This window comes from Gallus gallus, chromosome 3 (genome assembly GCF_016699485.2).
Source record: "Gallus gallus isolate bGalGal1 chromosome 3, bGalGal1.mat.broiler.GRCg7b, whole genome shotgun sequence".
Lineage (NCBI taxonomy): Eukaryota > Metazoa > Chordata > Aves > Galliformes > Phasianidae > Gallus > Gallus gallus.
The window spans coordinates 105391879-105417044 of NC_052534.1; the positions used below are offsets into that span (position 1 = coordinate 105391879).

At 48.5% G+C, this 25166-nt stretch overlaps 1 protein-coding gene across 4 annotated transcripts in view; it reads right to left on the reverse strand.

Moving 5' to 3' along the window:
- NCOA1 (nuclear receptor coactivator 1) overlaps window positions 1-25166 on the reverse strand; it is a 156427-nt gene that overhangs the window by 117348 nt on the left and 13913 nt on the right. The window lies entirely within an intron of this gene.

Consider the following 25166-nt stretch of genomic DNA (forward strand, 5'->3'; position numbering starts at 1 on the left):
GCCCTGGCCCCATGATTTCTGATCTGTATCTCATCATCTTTATTGAATCCAAACTGTGGCAGAGCTCGTTATATCCAAAAGCAATTTAGAGGTTGCGAGGAAGCCGACTCAAAAGGCTTCACTAAAAAGCAAAGCCGATGAAATAATTCTAGGATGTTCTCTGACACTTGTTAAGTGTCATGCCTTAATGATTCAATACACTGGGATGATGAAGGGGAAAAAAGAAATAAAGATGACTTTCAGTAACAACCAACACTCCAAGATGTGAAAAGCTGCACGGCTCTCTCTGCCCCCATTACTCACATCTGAGATTATTATACAATGCAGATAGCTCAGATAAACAGAGCGGGTATGAGCTCAGGAGCACCGTGCTGACTCTAATCCCTGACTGCCCATTAAATAACACAAAGCATATTAATACTACAGAAACAATTATGCTGGGATTGTAACTCCAGATATTAAGGAATCGCACAGTTCCACATATGCGTAATATAGGAATAGGGAGTTATGACTACAGAAGGAAAATTCAGTAGTAAAGAGGCAATTGTGAGAATTCTAATGAGGAAAAAAAGATTAAAAACAACAAAAAGCAAAACCTTCATCACCGCTAAGTTCCTCCGCATTAAAACATAATAGCGTGCAAGCAGCTTAAAATGCATGTTTACCCTTCTTAATTATTTCAGTACGGCACTTGGAAAAGAAAAAGCTGAGGTTTTATCAAAAGCCAAATTACTTAAAGCTGGAAGAATGCTTCTAGAAGGCTCCCAGGTAAGGAGTGAGGCTGGGAAGCAGCTCCTGCCTTGTGCTGTACTGGAGGCTGAGGGAGGGCACGGAGCCCAGGCTTTGCAGACAGGGTGCTGCTCATCAGCCCGGTGCCTGGCTGCTGCTTTAGATTTAAAGGTTTATCTTGAATAAAGAGAATAGAGAACCTGTGTTTATACAGAAGAGCCGTTGTTAAGTGGAAAGCTTTGCATAGAATCATAGGATGGCTTGGGTTGGAAGGGACCTTAAAGATCACGGAGCTTCAGTCCCTTTGCTTTAGGCTGAGTGCCCCCACCTGCTCTGGCTGCCCAGGGCTCCATCCATGGCCTTGGGCATCCCCAGCTTCTCTGGGCAACACATTCCAGTACATCTTCTAGCTTTCTTATTAAAACAAACCATCAAAAAATCAGCAATTTCAAGCTGCCCTAAGTTTATCTTCATTCACAATTTTGGCTCTGTCTGATTTCCGGCATCAGTTGGGAATATTGGTCAGTATTTCAGCTTTGCTCTCTGACCAACCGTGCTGCAACGGCGAGCAGTGAGCTCCTGTGGGCAGCCCCCGCTGCTGACATCCACTGTCACACCACATCAGATCATCCCTCGTACTTAAAGAGGGCAGATTTAGGTTGGATATAAGGAAGAAGCCTTTTACAGTGAGAGTGGTGAGGTGCTGGTACAGGTTGCCAAGAGATGTGGTTGATGCCTCATCCCTGGAGACTTTGAAGGCCAGGCCGGACCAGGCCCTGGGCAACCTGATGTAGCTGTGGTGTCCCAGTTCATTGCAGGGGAGTTGGACTGGATGGCCTTCAGAGGTCCCTTCCAACCCTAAGCCAAATGGTGCTGAATGGGACCGTACAAGCAGAGTAAGCAGAGTTCCATCCGCCACGGACCCAAAGCTGAGCTCCATGCTGTCAGTGCCATTCCAGAGAGCTCAGCTGAGGGCTTCCACCTGCAGCCAGCAGCACTGGGAGCTGCCCCGGTCCTGCGAAGCTCCCCAAGCACTGCAGCCCATTTTCGGAATCAAAAGCAGACAGTAAACAAATCAAAGTGCACACAAACAGGAGGGTTATTTGGGCAGTTCCTGGGATACAACATCCCTCCTCCTCATCCAGCAGAAATGCAGAAAAGCAGAATCTCAGCCCCAGCTCTGTCCATTGGTTTGCTATAGCAGGGAATTTCCTCCTCCTTTTCCAACAGCAGCTCCTCAGCCACACACATTTGGCACTTTGTGAGAAAATAACGCACTGAAGCGCTTAAAGGAGGGGTTGGAAGTAAGGAACGGCTCCACTGGGGGTGATGGTACCAATAGCTCCTTCAGTGGGGGGGATTTTTGGGTGGCCCTGTGTGGAGCTTGGAGTCGAACTGGACAATCTGTGTGGGTCCCTTCCAACTCAGTATGATTCTATGGAGAAACTTCAGTACAGGCTGCACCTCCTGGAAGAACTCCTTGCCGTCTCCAACTGAGGGTAGAATTTGATATACTCTCTTCTGACAAGCAAACGGCACAGCTAGGGCTTCACAAGTGTCACCTCCAATATCCATTCCAATCCCACACGATGTGCAGCCTCCACATCTCTGAGCCACCAGCTGAGGAGAGGGCTCTCTGGCTGCAGACCCTTCTCCTAAAGGGTGCTGAGCAGAAAAAGCAGCGCAGTGAGAACTGGGGACATCCAGGCGGAAGGCACAAGGATGGGGAAGGAAGGAGCACCCTGAGGTGCTCTGATGGGCGATTCCTCCATGCAGCCCATCAATTCTGATATTCTGTCATCACGGTTGGGTTGAGAGGGAATGGCCAAAGTTGCACCAGGGGAGGTTCGGGTTGGATATGAGGAACTATTTCTCCTCCAAAAGAGCAGCGCTGCAGTGGAACGGCTGCCCAGGGAGTGGTAGGGTCACCGTCCATGGCGGGGTTGAAGAAGCGTAGAGGTGTGGTACTGAGGGAGATGGGCAGTGGGCAGTATTGGTGACAGGTGGACGGTTGGACTAGATGACCTTAGTGGTCTTTTCCAACTTTACTGATTCTACGATACACTTCCTTCAGATGACTAGAAAGAGAGCATAGAAACTGCATGCTGACTAAAGCACCCATTATACTTTCTCCGTGTATCATTCCAAGTGCGATTGGTATTGCGGCAGGAGAGCACCCCGACTGCAGCTCACCGTACAGAAACATCAGCAGAAAAGAGAGAACATCACAATTCCATCAGAACAAACCGATACGTGTTACACGCAGTAAGCCTGCAAGTAAGCACCAGTCTTCGCCCCAGCAAGGTTTTTATCAGTCGGTGCAGCAGCAAAATGAATCAAAGCACAGGCTTAAAAGAGAAGGGAGAAGGAAGGCACGGGAACCCGGGCAAGCTTGCACTTTCTTCAGCTTCTGCAGGTGCAAAATGGGACTTATCAACAGCAACACCTTCCCTTCAGCGCTGTGCGATTTGCTCGCTTCGCCTTGCAGAGCGGCAGCGTCTCCTACACAAATGGCTTTGAAAACCTGTCACAGAGCTGGGAACGAAGGGAATGCTAACAGATGGCTAATCAAAGGGTTAGCTGCTGCTCCTGCAGCCGGAGGAAAGAGATCTTTCTGCAGCGAAAAGAAAGCACGTGAATTGTATCCGCACCAGAGGCTGAAGTCGAAAGAGTGGTTCTGTGCAATTTGGACTTAATATCTTCGCCTTCAGCCTGCAAACCCAGGCATTCCTGATGCTCAGTGGCTGAGAACAGCCCCTGTCACCAGCGGTCCTGCCAGCCAACTCCTGGTCACGTTCTCAAAACGTAAGCAGGCGCAGAGGAAGGCATCTGCGTTTCATTTCAGTGGGAAGACTTTCATTTATCGGCAGCCAAAGCTGCAGGACTATCACACAACCCGAGCTGTGGGTTGGAGGAGCATTTGGGAGTTTGCCCTTGAGAGGCCCCATCTGGAGTACTGCGTTCAGGTCTGGGGGCCCTCAGCACAAGAAAGACTGGGAGCTCTTGGAGGGGGTCCAGAGGGGAAGCCACAAAGATGATCAGAGGGCTGGAACATCTCCCCTATGAAGACAGGCTGAGGGAGCTGGGCTTGTTCAGCCTGGAGAAGAGAAGGTTGTGGGGTGACCTCATTGCAGCCTTCCAGTACCTACAGGGAGCCTACAAACAGGAGGGGAGTCAACTCTTTACAAGGGTAGATAATGGCAGGACAAGGGGAAGTGGTTTTTAGTTGAAGGAGGGAAGATTTAGGTTGGATATCAGGGGGAAGTTCTTTACAGTGAGAGCGGTGAGGTGCTGGAACAGCTGCCCAGAGAGGCTGTGGATGCCTCATCCCTGGAGGTGTTCAAGGCCAGGTTGGATGGGGCCCTGGGCAGCCTGGGCTGGTATTAGATGTGGAGGTTGGTGGCCCTGCCTGTGGTGGGGGGTTGGACCTTCATGATCCTTGAGGTCCCTTCCAACCCAGGCCATTCTGTGATTTGATTTTTATTTTTCAAATGTGCAGAATGTGAATGGACAACTCCGACGTCCTGCCACATGCCAGCAAGGGCTGTTAAGCACTGGACTGCAGCAAGAGACGCTGTTAAAATCAGCCTTTTGGAGATGAGCTTTATACATGAAATTTCCATGGTTACCTCCATGCAAGTTACCAAGGACTGGATGGGACTAAGCACTTATTTTTCCAAAGCCGTTTATAAGCATTTAAGAGATTTTTCCATTATTGCCTCAAAGTATTTCATACCATTAGCCACTGTTTTTCTGCTCATGTACATTATGTATTAAGTCTTAAGTAAAGCTTAATTTTATACTTCTACAGTTTACACGAACTGTGTTAGAGAACGGGAGATATGGCAGATGTTTGTATAAAACATCAAGCTAATACTGACAGCTAGCAAAGTGATAGCATGAATTCGAGGCTGTGAGAAAGAATCTTATTCTTCCAGTGGAGGAGACGGACGTTGGATGAAGACGTTGCCAGATGTTAGAAGTTGGAGCTGTATCTGCATCATAAGAGGTATGCAACAGCACTCAAGTGATACCCTGGTGTGGCCTCACCTGGAGCACCGGGCGCAGTTTGGGCATCACAGCATAAGGACAGAAAGCTGTTAGAGAGTATCCCAAGGAGGGCTATGAAATAGTGAAGCACACAGAGGCAGGGGGTGGGAGGAGGAGCTGAGGTCCCTTGTTTTGTTGCGCCCGGAGCAGAGGAGGATGAGCAACACCTCTGAGATACATCTCAAAAGCTCTATTGAAAAAGAGAAATGTTATTTCACAGGGGATGCCAACACACAATAGAAGAGCAGAGCTCGGACATCAGCTGCTCCATGAGTGCATGACAAAATAGCAGCGTGACTTCCACACCGGAATTGTCCCATACAGCAGCCAGCCCTGCCTTGCTTCACGTGCCCGGAGCAGCCAAACCCCGATAGCTCCCATCCTCCTGCCCCTCTGGTACCCACACCGTGACCTTTCTTTCTCTCCCCTGCACTCTGCATTAAAAAAATCCCCCCAGGTGTGAGGCAGGGCAGACAGCTAGTTCATCTGGAAGGTCTCAGTCCCACCCATCTGGGACTGTGGGTGTGCTATACTGGAATTAAAAAGACAGAAAATGAGTTACACACCCCTGTTATTTGCAGTCTTATCTACCTAAAAGTGCCAGAGGCACCCTCATCTCTGGGTCGGAGAGAATCGTTTCTTAACACGGAAGGCGAGTCACCCCAGAGCTGTGCAGATGGGTACGGGCTACATTGTGGATGTGGGGGTATCCCCCAGCCCCACCTTGGGATGCTCACTGGGGTGGCTGTGGGATCACTCAGTCCCCACACCCGTGGGCTCTGTGCCATCTGCAGTGGCTCTGCCCTAACGGGGCACACAGCCAAGATGCACTGAAGACTACTGAAATCCCAAAGAGGCACTTGGATAATTGCAAACCTGGGATAGTGCGATGAAGACATCATCTTGGTGACATGTGCCATGGCGTCCAAGGCAATCACACGGAGATACCTGGCCCTCAACAGTTCCTTTGTCAGGTTCTCGAGCACAACGGGCAGCAGATTGGTGTGATGCGGTGGAGCCAGAGGTTTCGATCCCAAACAAGAGCTCCTTGTGATCAAAACACCACAGGAATCTAAAAATATCTGGCCAGGGAGAACACCAACAAATATACAAATATTCCAAGGATGCTTCTCTGTTTGAAGGGATATATTCAGCTTTTTTTTTTTTTTTTTCTCCTTCTTCTTTCCTTCAAGGCTTTGTCACACAACTCAGCATCGCCCATACAAAGAGGTGCCTGCATGGGGGCACAGTGACAGCACACGTCAAAAGAAATTGCTTGAAAGCACCTAAGAGTCACTGAAATGCACTGGAAGCACTTCCTACAAACCTCGGGTGCTCTCAGTGGCGCTGCAGCAAATGGGCTTTTCGCTCTTTTCATAGAATCACAGAATGTTTAGGAGTTGGAAGGGACCCTTCAAGGCCATCTGATCCCACTCCCTGCACTGAGCAGGGACACCCACAGCTCCATCAGTGCTCAGAGCCCCGTCCAGCCTGACCTTGGCTGTCTGCAGGGATATCCACTGCCCCTCCTGGTAACCTGTGCCAGTGTCTCACTGCTCTCACCGTAAAACCTTCCTAAAATGAACAAACTAAAGGATAATAGTTGCAGATATTTCCATGCAGAAAAGCAGTGTTCAAGCTGACCTCTGGCAAGCTATCCACGCCGCCAGTGAAAATCATCTCAGAAAAATTCTGGCATGGAGAATAAGAGCGAGGCTACGTGGTGATCATCAGTAAGAATCCACATTACAGAGCCACCAGAGAGTGAGCCAGGCAAACCACACCAACACCCAGGAGCTACATTAAGCAAACACTACTTACTGAGAGCAAGGACTGGGATCCAACGCCAGTTCTGCCCGAGCTCTATGAGGGCAGGATCCTATCTGCTATGGAGACAGGATGGAAACCAGCTCCAAAGCCTCCTCCTGTGGACTTCAGCCCCTCTGGATGTGGTCTGAGAAGCAGTAATTATTCTTTTTCCTTTCTATTCTCAAAATAGGAAATAACAGACTGGGAGATAATGTTATCTTTCTCAATTCACTTAATAATAAGCCTAAACCTCTTAACACAGCCTGGCTGCAACGTCATGCGCGTGGAATCTAGAAAAGGGCCCATGCAAACTTAATGAGGTTCAATAAGGCCAAGTGCAGGGTGCTGTGCTCGGGTTGGGGCAATCCCAGGTATTTATACAGACTGGGGGAAGATCTCCTTGAGAGCAGCCCTGTGGAGAAGGACTTGGGGGTCCTGGTGGACGAGAAGCTGGACATGAGCCAGCAGTGTGCACTGGCAGTCCAAAAGGCCAACTGTGTTCTGGGCTGCATTAAAAAAGGGTGGCCAGCAGGGAGAGGGAGGTGGTTGTGCCCCTCTACTCAGCTCTTGTGAGACCCCATCTGCAGTACTGCATCCAGGCCTGGGGCCCCCAGTACAGGAAGGACATGGAGCTCTTGGAGCGGGTCCAGAGGAGGGCCACTAAGATGGTCAGAGGGCTGGAGCACCTCTCCTGTGAGGAAAGGTTGAGGGAACTGGGCTTGTTTAGCTTGGAGAAGAGAAGGCTGCGGGGAGACTTCATTGTGGCCTTCCAGTACTTGAAGGGAGCGTATAAACAGGAGGGGGAATGGCTGTTTATGAGGGTGGACAGTGATAGGACAAGGGGGAATGGTTTTAAACTGCGACAGGGGAGGTTTAGGTTGGATGTGAGGAGGAAGTTTTTCCCCCAGAGGGTGGTGACGCACTGAACAGGTTGCCCAAGGAGGCTGTGGATGCCCCATCCCTGGAGGCATTCAAGGCCAGGCTGGATGTGGCTCTGGGCAGCCTGGTCTGCTGGTTGGCGACCCTGCACATAGCAGGGGGTTGGAACCGGATGGTCACTGTGGTCCTTTTCAACCCAGGCCATTCTATGATATGATTCTCTGATAAAAGGGAGACAGACAAATCTGATTCCCAAGAAAATCCATGGCCTGGAACATGGTGGGAACCACAGGATGCAGGACGTACAGTTTTACAGCCATGCACACCCTGCAAATGGTGGCTCGCTATGAGCGCCTGCAACTTATTAACTCTCCTCGCAGATGTGACTGCAGCCAACATCCCTGCTTTAGCCAACTGATGAAATGAAGAACATTTGCCCCAGGCTTGAATGGATGTTTCATTAATTATGTGAGAATTAAGCTGAGATCAAGCAAAGATAGAGACCTCTCTTGCAAGAGCAGAGGTCAAGAACTGAGCATTTGTTTAATTTCTTGGACAACAACAAACTGACTTCAGCAAGAAGCGACATCCAACAAATGCATTCTTAAACACGGGCCTGAGATTTCTGTAACACTAATATTTGTGTATAGGCTGCCTCCATTGAAGCAACCCAATTAATGCTTCCCAGCTTACGAACTTCCTCCATGTGGGGAGAGAGACTCAAGTTGGGTACCAGCGCGCATAATCCACTGGAAAGCTCTGGTCCTTGGTGCCCCATCCATGGCCTTGGGCACCTCCAGGGATGGGGCACCCACAGCTCTCCGGGCAGTCTGTGCCTCACTGCCCTCAGCACGTACAAGTTCTAATTTGAAACACCTACCCAAAATGAAGTACTTTTCCCCCAGAAGGCGCTGCTCTCCTGCCAAGCTGCTGAAACAGGCATCTCTCTCTCCCTGTTCGCAGAAATAGATGTATGATCTTTCAAGATAAGAAGCAAAACACAGTGAAAACTCCTCATTCTAGGGCATTTTATATAATTTTCTTTCAAGTGGATTTTGTTGACCCCTGAGGTGTTCTCATGGATTTCCAGCTGCAGGATGGTCACACGTGTAAGTGGAAGACTCCATGCCACCATCCTACAAAGAGCAGCCTACAGCTTTCCAATCCTAAACACCAAGGGAGGCAATGAGCTTGTAAGATGAGCTGACTTGACCCCTAAAACAGTTCCAAGTTGTTTGCAAAAGATTATTTTTTCTATGGAAGAATTTGCCATTATTTTCCTCTGCTCACACAAGTGTACATATGAATCCTTGTCGTTTTAGGCTTTGAGCACAACAAGTAATTTATGAATTTTTTAAACATAAAAATAAGGGTTCACGTCACTCAGAGATGGAGGCAAGCTCCAGCCAAGAACTGGGGAAGGCAAGAAAAAGAGGACTGGATGCAATCTCCTAAATTACTATATGGAAATGACATGTGTGAAAAACACTACGCTTCCAAAAGTTCCGACGTGAAGCAAGTACTTCCATCACTTATCAGAACCTGGGAATGTCTAGGACTTCCTGCCTTAGCAGCTCCTCTCCCACAAAACCCACAGCAGACGCTGAAAATCATCCACCTCTTCCCAATTTCTTGCAGGGATCTTACCACGGTGCCTTCACCCTCTTTGAAACACAGGGAAAATATCATCATAGAATCACAGAATGGCCTGGGTTGAAAAGGACCACGATGACCATCCGGTTCCAACCCCCTGCTCTGTGCAGGGTCGCCAACCAGCAGACCAGGCTGCCCAGAGCCACATCCAGCCTGGCCTTGAATGCCTCCAGGGATGGGGCATCCACAACCTCCTTGGGCAACCCAACGCAGCTCAGTTGCTGCTGGTGGTGGAGGTGGTGGAGTCACCGACCCTGGAGGTGTTCAAGGAACATTGGACATTGTGTGGAGGGACGTGGTTTAGTGAGAACTATTGGTGATGGGTGAATGGTTGGACTGGATGATCCTGTGGGTCTTTTCCAACCTTCGTGATTCTATGGTTTTTGGATGAAAAGGGCCTCCCTGACTGTCGGACCTCTCCTCCAACTGGAACTACAGGTGGTGTGCCCAGAGCAAGCGCCTGTTTCCATGACAAGCCTGGCAGTTGCTTGGGAGCTTCAAAGTCAAAGTTGGCCAGAATGCCAAGCAGCACGCTGCTGAGGAGCCTGGCTGAGACAGAACCAATCCTCTAGGACAAATACGCTGTATAAACACCATAACATCACCTACTTAAAAGTACTATTACTGATAATACAGAACTGCTGCGAATTTTCTAACACGATAATAAATGTGAGCGCAAATATTTGTTAGTGCTGAGCAGAAGGACATGAGCAGAAGAGATCCTGCCCCCAAGCTGCTTCAAATGAACCAGAGCTCCTGGGGCATCCCAAATTGTCTCCAGGCGTTGAACCCCTTGGAGATGCCATTCCACCACCGCATTTTCCTGACGGCCTCTCCATCCACATCCATCCCTTGTTTCAGCCTTTTGGTGTCTTCTAACTAAATTCCTTCTTCTGCTCGGCATTAAAACTACAGTTTTGCTTTGTGTTTTATAAAGCAGTATTAATATTTTACGATTGCATTCTTCTGCATTCCAAACATATAAATAACTCCAGATTGCCGAGCGCTTCAGCCGCCAAGAATATGTTCTCTTTACCCTCTTCTGACTTCTTGTGTTGCAGGAGGAAAAAAAAAAGTATGAGAGCTATAATGAAAATGCAGTCTGACATCACTGTAATTCTAGGCTTGTTCAAAGACTTTACATCTTTAAAAGAATACAAAATCATCCTAGCAGGTCTGTTCAGCAGGGCAGTAGTAATGCAGTTGTAATGGAACTGTACAAACCGAGCAGGCAAGACAAGAGGCTCTACAGTGGGAATGCTGTGCTGAGGCTATTTACTAATTTCTCCTTCTGTTTCCTTCTGTGTAGATGCATTCTATGGTCAGTGACACATAGTTGGATCAGAGCACTGTGAGGCTGCTGGTGTAGGAGGGACCACGAGAGCTGCTGGCAGAAGCTGCCACCTGGACCTCACGCCATCACACATAGCACAGGAGTTAGGAGGAAAAGTCTGAAATGATACAATGCCCAGCTATGAGGATACCCTCTGAGATTTTCCACATACACCCAACCGTGCTGAGGTTATCATTTTCTCAAGGCCCCCTCCAGTCATTTGTATTCTCTCCATCCTATGTTGAATCAACCTTTCTTCAGAAAAGCAACTCAGAAGTCTCATCTCAACCCCAGTTCAGTATTTCCATTCTCCCTCCTGCAATACCTGCAATCAACACTAACCAACACCAGCAACGAATGTGTTCCACTTAAAACTAAGAAAACACAGACCAAAAAGTCAGGTAATCCCAAGGGCTAACATAGCCAAAGTCAGCCCTCCCAGCCACGCTGCTTCCAGCTTCTCACCAGGCTGCTGTCTGTGGGGTTGGGGTTGTTTCATGGGTTTATGCAGGGGTTGTTTCATGCTTTGCTCATTGAGGCCTGACCCTTCACGTCCATAGCTGGCCACCAAATCTTTCACCACAAATGCATCCCATAGCAGGAGGCCATCACAGCCTGACACCACTGCAAATCAGCAGCTGAGGTCCCATCTCCAAATTATATCCTTACTATCCATCTAATAATGTTCTAAGATGGTCAGAGGGCTGGAGCACCTCTCCTATGAGGAAAGGTTGAGGGAACTGGGCTTGTTTAGCATGGAGAAGAGAAGGCTCCAGGGAGACCTCATTGCGGCCTCCCAGTACTTGAAGGGAGCGTATAAACAAGAGGGGGAACGGCTGTTTACGAGGGTGGATAGTGATAGGACAAGAAGGAATGGTTTTAAACTGAGACAGGGGAGGTTTAGGTTGGATATTAGGAGGAAGTTTTTCACCCAGAGGGTGGTGACGCACTGAACAGGTTGCCCAAGGAGGCTGTGGATGCCCCATCCCTGGAGGCATTCAAGGCCAGGCTGGATGTGGCTCTGGGCAGCCTGGTCTGCTGGTTGGTGACCCTGCACATAGCAGGGGGTTGAAACTGGATGATCACTGTGGTCCTTTTCAACCCAGGCCATTCTATGATTCTGTGTTTCTATTCCATGACCTCTGAAGCACTGACGTTGCCCGCGTGCTGCCCATGCCAGGCGCTGGCCGTGCTGCACACAGTGGGACAGGCACACGCTGAGCTTCAGAAAGCAGAGTGCAGCAAAGGAAAAGGAACATACAGCAAAATGATTTCACAAAGTAAAGGAATGCAACAGCTCGGGTTATCTGGGAACAAAAATGCAATGCCCATCTACTTCTCATATACCATGCTATTACTGCCGCAAAAGCACGCAAATAAGAACCTCGTTCCAACGGAGCTACAGCACAGGTCACACTTGCCAGTCAGCAGCAGATGGGAGAGGAAGGATGCTGTGAGGACACAGCTCGTGGAGAGGCCCGGATGGATCTTCTCCTGCCCGTGCCAGAGGATTTTGTGTGGTTAATACAGACGAATGCTGCGGGTGCCAAGTCCTCAGCGCAACAATGCCACCAAGATCCCTGAGTTTCAGTAAGATAAACCATATGAATCTCTCTCTGGATGCATAAAGAAAAGCAAATTTAATGTGCAGCCTTATGTTCCGAACTACTTGCCTCTGCCTTACTTATGTCAGATCTGCTCAGCTTGCAAGCCTCTGTTTCTTTTCTCCCCCTTCGCTGCCTGCACTGGGAAGTCACCTGGGAGTTAAATGTCAACACAGCTCGTGCTCTGGAACAGGGACTCTGCAATTAGCATATTTCATTACAGCACCGGGTATATTAAACACATTTATGTGCTACTCTTTTTTGGTGCTTTACTCACTTTAACCAGTAATTCTGCTTTTGTTTCTCCTTATTGAAAGCCAGCATGGGTTGTGTTACCAGTTAATAAAATAGTTAAAATCTTGTTCTCCTGAAAAAAGAGATCTCCTGCGTTAACACAAAACAGAAGCGAGCTTATTGCTGGCAACTCAGCAAAGAAAAAGGATCTTTACAGGGAAAGGCAGCAGCAAAACTGCAGCGGGCTCTGGGACACTGCAATACGGATTTCTATCTCGAAAATCATCGAGCAAATCCACTTAAAAAATGCCAAGCGCAGCCCCAAGGCTGCAAGCAGAAGAAAGTGGCTCAGCAGGTCAGACGGGACAGCCCGTGCTTTGGGAGCCCCACTGAGCATCCCAAGGGATCCTGCATGGAAAGCACGCACCCAGAGCTGCTCGCTATTGGCCGACAAAACAAACTGGCTCTTTCCTGCCAGGACCTCAAGTAATTACGTTCTAATTGAGTCAGCAACTGGAGATTTTAATTTCTGAAGCCTGGGCTCCACAGTTCGCCTTGATTTAATTTCCCATAATCTGCAACAATAAATTTGTTCTGCCCGGGCTTCGCCTCTATACGATTACTCACACAGAGGCACAACATCAGGCACGGCTGAAAAATAACTTAGGGGAAAGTTAGCAGTTGTGTGTGTGAAAGGCTGACACCCACAACCACCCATGCTGCAAAAAAACCCACGTGCTGCCTATGCATCGGAAGGTAACGGCAGAGACTTACCCTGATATTTGGAGCATTACCAAAGGGAGATTTTGCCAGCAGTCCCTTTTGCTGTACAGCTGACCACACATTAGTGGTCCCTATCAGGGCCTGCAGCTGTCCATGTAAGGAAGCCCTATCAAGTTGGCAGTGTTTTTATAGGTTTGCTGGTTCTCACTCGGGGATTCAAAAAAAAAAATCACTAAAAATTGAGAAAGTAATGTCTTCCAAAGCAAAACGTGAATGGGTGAGTACCCAAAAGCCTTCAATAGTTTCGGATTGGCCCCCCTGCAAGCCAGCAAACCCTAGCTGCTGGAAGTGATCACAGAATGGTTCGGGTTGCAAGGGACCTTTAAGCTCATGTAGTTCCAACCCCCTGCTGTAGGCAGGGACACCTCCCTCTAGACCAGGTTGCTCACAGCCCCATCCAGCCTGGCCTGGAGTGCTTCCATGGAGGGGACATCCACAGCCTCACTGGCAACCTGTTCAGTGTCTCACAACCCTCACAATAAAGAATTTCTTCCTGATATCTGGTCTAAATCTGCCCTCTTCCAGTTTAAAGCCATTTCCCCTCGTCCAGACGCTACATGCCCTTACAAAAAGTCCCTCCCCAGCTTTCCTGTAGGCCCCTTCAGGTCCTGGAAGGTGCTATGAAGTCTCCTCAGAACCTTCTTTTCTCCACATAGCACAGCCCCAGCTCCCTCAGCCCGTCTCTGTAGTGGAGGTGCTGCAGCCCTCTGATCATCTTCGCGGCCCTCCTCTGGACCCGCTCCAACAGCTCCGTGTCCTCCTTGTGCTGGGGGCTCCAGAACTGGACGCAGTACTGCAGGTGAGGTCTCAGGAGAGCGGAGCAGAGGGGCAGAATCCCCTCCCTCGCCCTGTTGGTCACGCTTCTCTTGATGCAGCCCAGGATACAGTTGGCCTTCTGGACTGCAAGGGCACACGACCAGCTCATGGTGAGTCTTTCATCTACTGACGCCCCCAAATCCTCCTCAGGGCTGTTCTCAAGCCATTCTCCACTAAGCCTGTATTTGTGCTTGGGATTGCCCCAACCCACACACAGGACCTTGCCCTTGGCTTTGTTGAACTCCATGAGGTTGGCATGGGCCCACATCTCCAGCCTGCCCAGGTCCCTCGGGATGGCATCCCTTCCTTCTAGCATGCCAACAACACCACTCAGCGTGGCATCACCTACAAACTTGCTGAGGGTGTACTCAATCCCACTGTCCACGTTGCCTACAAAGAAGTTAAACAGCACCGGTCCCAGCACTGATCCCTGAGGAATGCCTCTCATCACCAGTCTCCACTTGGATGCTGAGCCATTGACCACAACTCTCTGAGTGCAGCCACCCAGCCAATTCCTTACCCAGCGAGTGCTCCATCCATCAAACCTCACTCTTCTCTGATGCCGTGCGCTCAAGCCCTCCAGTAAAACGTTCAGCATTGCACCCATGGAGACGAACCCAGCACGCAGATAGCTGCCCTGATTAATCCAGCACAAGCCCCTTTCCCCAGATTTAGCAATTTAGCAAGCCTAATAGGTTAAAGTGCGCGTCACACCCTTTTTCTACACCCACTGCATAACTCCCGTCTTTGTTATGCAGACAAGCAGGCAGCAGCTTAGTAAGCATCTCTGCGTATTTACAAAAGGCACGAGGCTCCCATGCTCCATAAACCAAGGCTCTGCTCTGCTCTGAGCACAGCAAACAGGCATTTCCCCAAGGGATTGCTATTTTGAAACCGTACTTGAAAGGCTCGACCGCGTGCTGCAGACCCATATGGGCAACTGAAAACACCGAGCAATTAAACATTTGTTGCTGGCATTAAGAAAGCTAGAAAAAATTCTACAAGCTTCGCATGGGTGTGTGATGAGCTTGTGAATCCCCTGGGCAAAGCGCACGTACCAGTGTTGGGTCATTATCCATGGATCATCTAATGGATCCCCAGCACAGGAGCAGGGAGAAAGGCACGGAGGTGGTTCCCAAGAGCCCTGCAGAGTAGCAGCAACACCACGTGCTCCATAAAGTGGGTCACTGCTTTTAAACAGAGGTGTGGATGCAGCAAGAGCCACATGCCAGGCTCCACCATGGTTCTGCATGCCTACAGAAGCATCCACCTGCTGCTCCATGCTCCAATTACCGACTGGACCCTCCCATGCCTGCAGCCTTCCTGCCCGGCTGGCACTGCATGCAGCTGCCAGACCCCTACAAACAGGGGCAGCAATAGCTCAGGAAATGGTCTTTTTGACCATCTTCATGGAATGGCTTAGGTTGGGAGGAACCCTAAAGATCAAGCTCCAACCCCCTCGTCATGGCAGGCTTTCCCCCCACCAGATCAAGCTGCCCAAGGCCCCATCCAACCTGGCCCTGAATGCCTCCAGGGATGGGGCCTTGTCAGGGGGTTGTCAGCTCTCACTCACTCCTCAAGCAGTACAGTTTCCAGATCAGAAAACAGGGGCTGCTCAAGCCCTGCGCAGATGCCATCCCTATGGCAGCACCGGTGGCTCCCCAGACCAGGGGGCTCTCCAAGAGGGACAGGCTGCTCTTCCCAAAGGTCGAGGTGCCTGACACCTGCCATAAGACAGAAAAACTCTAGATGCCAAGGAGTTACTTGCAGATGATCGGGGACAGATATTTACCCTTTTCCCTTTATTGTTTTGGTGCCAGACCAGCACTCAGCTCCGCAGGGATTTCTCAGCACTGATTTATGCACTGAACGCCTTCTGCACTCAAGGGAGGTTTTGTGACAGAGCTCTTTTGGCTACGACCTCCCATTCCAGGCTCTTGAAACTTCTCTCTTCTTAATTCCTCCTTTTGTGTTGAGAGTGTGGCACCGCTCACAGTTTCCACTCTCGCTGCTTATTATCAGTCACCCAGATCCCTCCAAAAAGGGCTTTTTTAAACCAACCGAGCATATCACACCAGTGTAACGACGACTTAGGTTACCATCTAAAGCCTCCCGAAGATTAAAGCCAATTATTTCTAGGCTCTTACCCTGTTTTCCTTACTTTCGCACAGAGGTTAAACAAGTTTGTTGAGGTTCCGTGACCTTCTGCAAATCCATCCTGCCTCTCTTTAACTCCTTTTGCCTTGTTCCGAGCATTCATTTTGGTCCGATAATGATGTTGTGTATTTATCTCACAAAGTGATTGATTTCCCTACCTATTTACAGGGTGTCTTCCTTTTGAAATACGAATCCCTTTGACTGAGAATCCTGCACACAACTTCATTCCATTCTGTTTTGAAAGGGACTCGCTCGGGATCTAAGCCTCCTTCTCTTCTAACGAAGCAGCAGCACTGCAATATTACAACTCCATCATTTTATTAGCAATGATTACAGCATTCCAACCCCCTTAAAAGCCTCTGGACTGCAAGTGCTTGGGATTCGAGTAGCAAAGCTTCCACGTCTAAGTGCCTTGCAAAGCTGTTTGATGAGTTCAGTAGTGGGGTGCTCCCATATGGCAGCAGCGAGTTGCAGTTCTGGTCCTGACCCGAAATCCCCCATGGGCACACTTTGCAGCCCCCGGCTTTAATTCAGGGCAACTTTTTGGGAGCGCTGAATCAGTCATAAGGAAACGCTGCAGAGAGCTTTCAATGGAGGTAATAATGAAAAGCACTCAGACCATCCGAATTTCCTCCCCGTGCCGCCTTCCCATTCCTCACTTTTCAAGATCTTGCTGGCTGCTCATTTTTCCGTGCATCTCATCTTTATTCTGCAAGCAAGAAAACAGCAGGGCTGCCTTTTGTGTGCTCAGCACAAACATGCTGAAAAGAAGTGGGTTACGCTGCGGCTGCAGCTACACGGCGTTGGGTGCTGCAGGAAGTTGAGTGCGCAGAATTCAATCCCAGTTTCCTCTCTGGGACATATATATTGGCTGCAGATAAGATTATCATTTTGTGTGCTTTTTTCCTAATGAGAACAAGAGTGTTTTGCACGCTGACAGCTGGAGAAAGGGCTGAGCAGGGCTTTCATCAAGATGGCCTACGATGGTTAGTTATGGACAGCAAGACAGGAGTATTTTGGAGCAGTACGTTTGATATGGCATTCCCCCTTCGTTAAAGCTTCATATGCAGATAGATGGATCTCTATAGAGATGGTTGGATGGACTGCTATAGAGATGAGGGGGTGGATCCCTATAGAGATGGAGAGTCCATCCTATACAGGGGTCCATCTCTATAGGATGGATCTCTATACAGATGGATCTCTATAGATATGGGAAGATGGATCTCTACAGAGGTGATGTCTAGAGAGATGGGGGGTCCATTCTATACAGGGGTCCATCTCTATAGGATGGATCTCTAGATACGGGAGGATGGATCTCTACAGAGATGGATCTCTATAGATATAGGGGGTCCGCCCTATACAGGCATCCATCTGTATAGACATGGGAGGGATGGATATCTAAACAGACAGATCTCTATAGAGATGGGGGGATGGATCTTTAGAGAGATGGATTTCTAGAGAGGTGGGGGGGGGGGTCCATCCTATACAGGAGTCCATCTCTGTGTGATAGATCTACAGGATGGATCTCTATACAGATGGTTGTCCACAGAGACTGGGGGATGGATCTCTATACAGATGGATCTCCGGATAGATAAGACAGACAAGTAGATAAAACACATATATATATGCTCTTTATCTGTCAGAAAGCCTAATTCACAAGCAGATGTGAGAGGGAACGTCTCTATGAGCTCATCTCACCACAAAAGCAGGGCTGTTCCCATAGTCGGCTTGCAAGTGCTTTGTTAAATGAGGCAATGAAGCCTCCACTGCTGACAAAATTGCCTGTTAGGAAACCTGTACTTTATGTACACTATAAATTGAGACATGAAGATTTGTGTTTAAGGGCTATTCAGTGCAGCCTGGTTTGTTTTGCTACCAATCCACAAAATCTTGCAGGCAAATAGCCAGAATTGTTACTTTTAAATCCCTCACTACTAAAAAGCTGCTAATTGCTCTTAACAGTCCTAGCATTCCCTGTCTTATTTTCCCATTGTATTCGTTTCTGTACAGTTCACACCTCCTGTGGCTTCATGCCAGACTTACTATTTTAGAAACACCACTCAGACACCAGAATTTATTTAGCTTTGAAACAAGTTTTGACAAATGCACTTCTCAAGTTCTTTCGCAACTCAAATTCATGGTGCTTCCTACCAGAGTTTTGGCTAAGATCTGAAACGACCTAAAGATGTTCTGTTTTGAGACCGTCGATCCCAAACACCCAAAGCACACAGGCTAAGGGACCGGCCTGCTGTTCCCCACGTGAGTCTCACCCTGATGATGGAAGGCTGCCATTAATTTGACTTCCTCAAAAAACCCACTCTCCAGCTGTAAGTAACATCTCATGTAGTGCCTAACAGCTTCAGCTGCCTCAGCCTGGGAGCATTTCCCTGCACTTTTTGCTCATAGCTCTCTTCTCCATCCTCCCGCATTCCCACAGATACCCCCCCTACCTGCAGCAGCTCCTCACGATGCACCTCGGTGGGTAAAACTGCAGCTTCCTGAATCCACTGACTCACTTATCCCCTCTGAGACCGTCTGCTCTGCTCCCACCACCCCACATCTCAAGCTCTTCACAACCCTGATGCTCTCGCTGCCATCAGGCCTGACCACTTTAGCTCCTCTCCATCCAGCTCCTCACAGGCAATGCAAGCAGTTACGCTCTACTTTTCCACTTGCTGCTCGCACACATTGGCTCTGACAATTAGCAGGCACCTTCTGCAGTGCATTTCACAACTTAGGCTGTAAAAATATTCCCGGCTCCAGCGCCTTGCTAACTGCATCAAATGTCTGAACTCAAAACTCACGGGGCACGTTTTGGACTCCAAGCGGTCCTCACACACAGCAGAGCTCCACATAAATCAAAGTTTATTTAATGGTGTCTTAGCACTGATTAAAAATCATAGAATCATAGAATGGCCTGGGTTGAAAAGGACCACAGTGCTCATCTGGTTTCAACCCCCTGCTATGTGCAGGGTCGCCAACCAGCAGACCAGGCTGCCCAGAGCCACATCCAGCCTGGCCTTGAATGCCTCCAGGGATGGGGCATCCACAGCCTCCTTGGGCAACCTGTTCAGTGCGTCACCACTTCCTCCTAATAACCAACCTTAATGTCCCATCTCAGCTTAAAACCATTCCCCCTTGTCCTATCAAAAACAAACAAACAAACCCTATTCACTGGTGGCATCGTGTCTGTTTTTTTCCTTTTTTGCACTCTCTCTCTCTTAGAGCTTCCTCCAAATAAATAACTTCACGGTGTTATAGTAACGATGGCCCAAACCCTATCATTACGCAAACCTGTTGAGCCAACATGTTGAAAGCACGTGGACTGGAAGTGGCGGTGATGCCCCCATGATGACGCGGTGAATAAGTAGTTTCGCCCTCCTGGTGTCCGGGGATGGGACCTCACGGAACATCTCACAGCAGCAGGAAGGTTTCAGCCTCAGATTACTCTTCAAGAGGCTTCTCCTGAAGTCCTCAGGTTTTGGCTCCCGGCTCTGCAGGATTCCACCACCGACTGACTACAATCTCCAGGCAGTTTATGACTCTGGCAAGGCTCAGTGCAATCCATCACCGGGCTGACAGACAGAACATACGCTGGATCCTGGCTGACATCACCGCTGCAGTCTCTGGGTGAAGTCAGAAGAAACCACTGCAGACTGAAAAACAAGGAGCCGCACGCGCTGTGCCGCTCCTCTCTCCCCACAGCCCTTCCTATGTGATGGTGTTTAAAAGCAGACCGGTTTCGTCCAAGAGGACTCTGCAACACCACTATGAACCAAGGCACTGGAACATCTGAACAAGCAAAACCTTACACATGAAGAGTATACACACAGAGGGTGAAGCTTCTAGAAAACGAGCACGATTTGATGCTACAAAGAACCTGGAGAGCAATGCAAGTTGCTCAAGGCGTGCTATGATGTATTCAGGCCCCGCTGTAACGAAGCAAAGCTTCTACTTGGAGCTAACTCACTAAAACCTGCCACGCAATAATTCAGCCTTATTACACAGCCTTGCTGAAAGGGAAGTCAAATAGAACCCTTTGCGTTCCCCAACACCATAAGCGAGGCTGCGGCGGGCTGCCAAAGACACTTTCAATCATCACTGGTAACCCAATGCCCACCATGAGAGGCCAGGCTCTGCTCGCTCCCTCTGCTAAGCATCACCCTTGACGAGCAATTAGGATTTCTGGATATAACAATGCTCATCTCTTTGCCTCATCCTTTGCTTCCTCCCCACCCAAGAGAGAGGCAAAAATAATCAAGGCAGCATCCCTTCCTCTGCTAAACTGCTCCTCCGTATACTACAATGGCTCTGGGGGCACTCTGAGCAACTCTACTCCTTCAGCAGTAGATTTTAGGGGTGAGATGCTTTGTTGAAACAGCACCTGCCCATGGGCGTGTAAAGGGAGCTCTGGGTCCCCACTGCATCAAAGAGGGCTCTCTAGGTGGTTTTGGTTTGGGTTTTCTTTTAGCATTATTTATGTCAAAAGAACGCAGCCAGAACTGCAGAATAAACAAGGATCAATGTTAAAATGTTTGTGCAGCTGTTTACTTCTTGTGTTAATGGTCCTAATTACAGAGGCCTACCAGCATTTAGCTATTTACTAACATAAATATATCTATATCTATATATATACGCACGCACACATATATGGGTTTGAGCAGCATGGTCTAGAGGGAGATGTCCCTGTCTATAGCAGACGGGTTGGAACTAGATGATCTTAAAGGTCCCTTCCAACACAAACCATTTTATGATTCTTATATATATATATGTGTGTGTGTGTATATATATATATATAATTAGAAAATGAATGGGTCTAAACCAAAAGAAATAACAGCACCCAAATCCACTATAGCAGGGCATGGGAAGGCAATGCAGGACCCCCGAGGTTTCTTTACCATGATGCCACAGTGTGAGCAGCTGGAGGAGCAGAGCACAGGTCCCTGGACAGCATCTGCAAATAACACGAGCCACCAAGCCCATGCACTCAGCAATTCCTGCTGCAGCCGAGGTGCTTAGCAAAGCATTCCAAGACTGCCAGATCCCATTGCAGAAGCTTTCCTACTATGTGCAATAAGGACTGAGTTTAACTTAAGTATCTATCAACCTCAACTGACAGCTATCCTTCCAAAAAGAAAACACTTCTGAGCTTTGCAGAAGTCTTCTTAAACGGTTTAGCTTTGCTTGCAGAAGTTTCTGAGCTTATCAGTACATCGTGCTCCTGTGCTGAGATTGTACTGGGGACCAAATCTAGCTCTTGCTCCATGCCCATCTAGAAAGCCAAGCCTGTAGCTGTACTGCAATAGTCTTTTTATTTATTTATTTGTTTGTTTATTTTGTAAATCAGTTTAAAGAAATAGAATTTGCATGTGGCTGGAGGCAGAGTCTAGATAAGAAGCATTCCTGACATGGCAGATACAAAACCTGCATGCTGGGGCCGGAGCTGTGTGGTCATGCTGCCCAAATTCTGGTCTCCTCTACAATAAAACCACCCACTGGCTCTTGCTATGAGGTTTTACAGCTAGACAAGAGCAACAGGCGCTGCCGGCATGGCCAACACATCTACTCACGGCTGGGAACCATTGTGCCCAACAATATTTTAACAACCTCCAGCTTCCAATGTGGCTTCAGCTAAGCAAGGACCTCTCAAGTTGTGAGGATACTGAGGAGCAGCAGTGCAAGGGAAGACAAAAGAATCTGCTCCGGTGAGTCTGCGAGACCATTATTTATCCTATTCCTACAATGCAGTTAGCAACAGGGCAGCTTGTGGAACAACACAGGGTCAGGAGCATAGAATCGTTGAACCGTTTGGGTTAGAAGGGACCCTTAAAGGCCATCTGGTCCCACTCCCTGCACTGAACAGGGATACCCACAGCTCTGTCAGTGCTCAGAGCCCACTCAGCCTGACCTTGGCTGTCTGCAGGGACACCCACCACACCTCTGAGCAACCTGTGCCAGTGCCTCTCTTCTAGGTAAGGAGCTGGTCATCTTACATTAAATGTTGGCTGTCCAGGAGCCTCGGTTGTAGCATTAAGAGCATTAGAAGCAACAAGAGTCCAACAAGGAAAAGAGTCCAACAAGGAAAAGGAACAGAAAGCAGCGCAGAACCAACTGCCCTGGGCTGAGGTTAAACCACCCAAACATCAGCTGGAGCTAACAAGTTCATCTTACCTTCAGAAGAGGACTAATTGCCTAAATTCAGAGTCTTCACTGCATCCCTTTGTAAATATATCCCTGCTATATATATATATATATATATATATTAATAAACCAATCCTCAACAAACATTTAAGTGCTCAAAATTAAGCTGAGAGAGCACTTGAAACTCATTTTAATTACACTCTGATTAAAACAAGTCAACCCATTCCTTCAGGCCCTGAAAAGCAGCCCTTTAGTCTGTCACCTCGGCGAGTGAATTTGCTTTCTTAAGAGCAAGCGAGAAAATGAGAACACGAAGTGAGCACGGAGCACCTGGTTAATGCCCACAGTGCTCACCCAGCTTGTGCATCACTCCACCACCTCTCCTTCAGGGAACAGGGACGATCCTGCAGAAGCACAAAGCTGTTGAGTCAGGACAGCTGCGTGCAGGTGCTGCAGGCTCGGTGTGGCCAGCTGCAAGGTGAAAGCGTGCTGATGTGCAAACAGATCTCCCCAGCCATGGGGGAGAGATGCAGTTGCAGCAGCAGAGCTGTGCACGTGGCCTTGCAACGAACTGCTCGGTTCTCCTTTTGGAAAGACTGCAAGCAAAGCAGCACAGTGAACGCTCCATTTAGATGTCATCTGTGATCTCTGGCTGCTCAGATGAGCTTGTTGGCATAAAATGGAAGCAGGGGAGCTGGAGGGGATCCTTTCCTGGGTGCTCCCAGCCCAGCACAGCCACCTCAAAGCCGGGGTGAGAGGCTCTGCTCACTGGGTCCAAACCTGCATCTGGCAGGCTGAGAAATCCATTGCACTCATGTGCAAGATTGCAGCGCGTGAGAGTTAGTTGAAACATCTGAATCAGCTGCTGGAGCCTCGCTATACTCGGTTTTACAACACCTATATGGAGAACAGGTATGGAAAGCTGTATTTCAGACAGTCTTAAGTTTTCTGACCTTTTCCTTTCTCATCAAGCCACCCTCATCCTCTGACAAAATCAGAACACAGACTTTGACCGACTGCAAACAAACCTGTTCTGTGGGGCCCCACTCAAAACCCAACACCTCAGCCAATGCCAGGAATTCATTCTCTCTGATACTTACTGCAGGTGTCAGCCCCCCACCTCCCACTGACACATGAGATTCACAGCACGTCTTGGGTTGGATGAGGCCTCAAAGATCACCTCCTTCCAACCCCCAGCTGTGGGCAGGGCTGCCAACCACTACATCAGGCACCGTGTTGGGTTGCCCAGGGCCCCATCCAACCTGGCCTTGGACAAGGATGATGGATATTAGAAATGTGCCTTCCAATAACCCACTGCAGCCCCATTTCTGATGTGATATGTGATGAAGCCCAACCAGCTGTGCTCTCAGCTCTGAAGATGCACCCCTAAGCCTACCTCCTACATATTTTGGCTTCAGGGACTCTCAGCCGTAAAGGTTTTCTGATGGGAAGCTTATCACAGCTTTTTATCTTGGGATATCTTGGGATATCTTGTCCTCGAGCTACAAAGAGTTGGAATTTTCTCTCTGTATTAAGAGAAATCAGTAAAAACAAACATTCTCCTGGAAATGCATGTGCCGGGATGTGGGGCACTGGACAGGACCTCAAAGGAACCCCATATACATTAGACACAACAACTGGAATTCCTACTGCACTACACCCCAAAAACTCAAGTTGTGGCTCCACCAGCATGGGAACACATGTGGGAACACAGGTGCTGGCATCTTTTGTAATCCATGAAAGCTTTCCTGTTGCTTTCAGATTGAGATTCCCCAACCTGTTGGCTGCACGCTGAGCTCAGAGCCACCCCCCAGCCTAAACCATTGCAGCCACGATCTCAGCATGATATCAAATATGAAATAAATTTTAGCAGCCTTTATATAATGTATGCATGGCCATGAAATTTGGAGCAGAAATGTCATTTAAACCATTTCAAGCAGGAATTACAGTCAATTCCAGAGATCTCGATAGGGCATAATACCCAAATAATACACAAATGTTGCCAAAACAATAAAAAAACCCAAACAGATGGATACCACGTGCATCTATTGGAAGCAAACACAACCTTGCCCAGGATAAAATCTTCATAAACACAAAAATAAAGCCCTGCATATTTTTAGCTTGACTAAGAGGATTACATGAGGGTTTTATGAAGGCATTTACACCAGCACTGACAAACCACGGGGAGCAATGGAGCAGCCCATCCAACTGCATGGCGCACGGCAGCCATTCCTTTGGGAATTGCTGTGTGATGCCAAAATCCAAACCCAGGTCTTCCGGGTTGGCAGGAGGGAGAATCCCATCCCACACCGCTTATTACCTCAATACATAGTGCCAAAGATACAGTAAGGCCCCGAGACAGAGGACTGTTATGGTCTGTTTTACTGTAGGACAAGCCCTGGCCATCAGGCTCTGCTCGTTAAGCAGCAGTCATCCAATAAAGCAAAAAAAAACCCTATAAATGTGACACCTGGGTATGCTTGCTGCACCTCGAGGTCAGCTTAGTGACCAGTGAATTTAAGCTGAGCTGCACCAGGAGCCAGCTTATACAACCTAATGGCAAGGCATGTTCTATAGGTTTCAGGCCAGCAGCCCCTCTTCCCCTACACTTCTTGATGAAGTAACATTCAAATGCAAAACCAGATTTTAAAAAGATGCTAATTACTGGCAGCAGCTTAATAGCTTCGTTAGAAACTGGAACTCCCCATCAACACCAGGGATCATGCCAGCATGCAGGAAAATAAACACTGGTTTCTTTCATTAAAAAAGGCATCTCTTCAGGTGCAGCCTCAACAATCAAAGCACAGAGCTGAAGTCAAAATGACAGTATTTTTTTTCCTCGAAGTATCATTATTAGATACACACAACTCACTGAGCAGGAGAGTTGTTAGTATATATAAGTATCCACTTTCTGGAGGAACTGGTACAAAAAAGCCAGGGAATTTTGCACCTTAGTCTTGACTGGGATTGGCAGATCC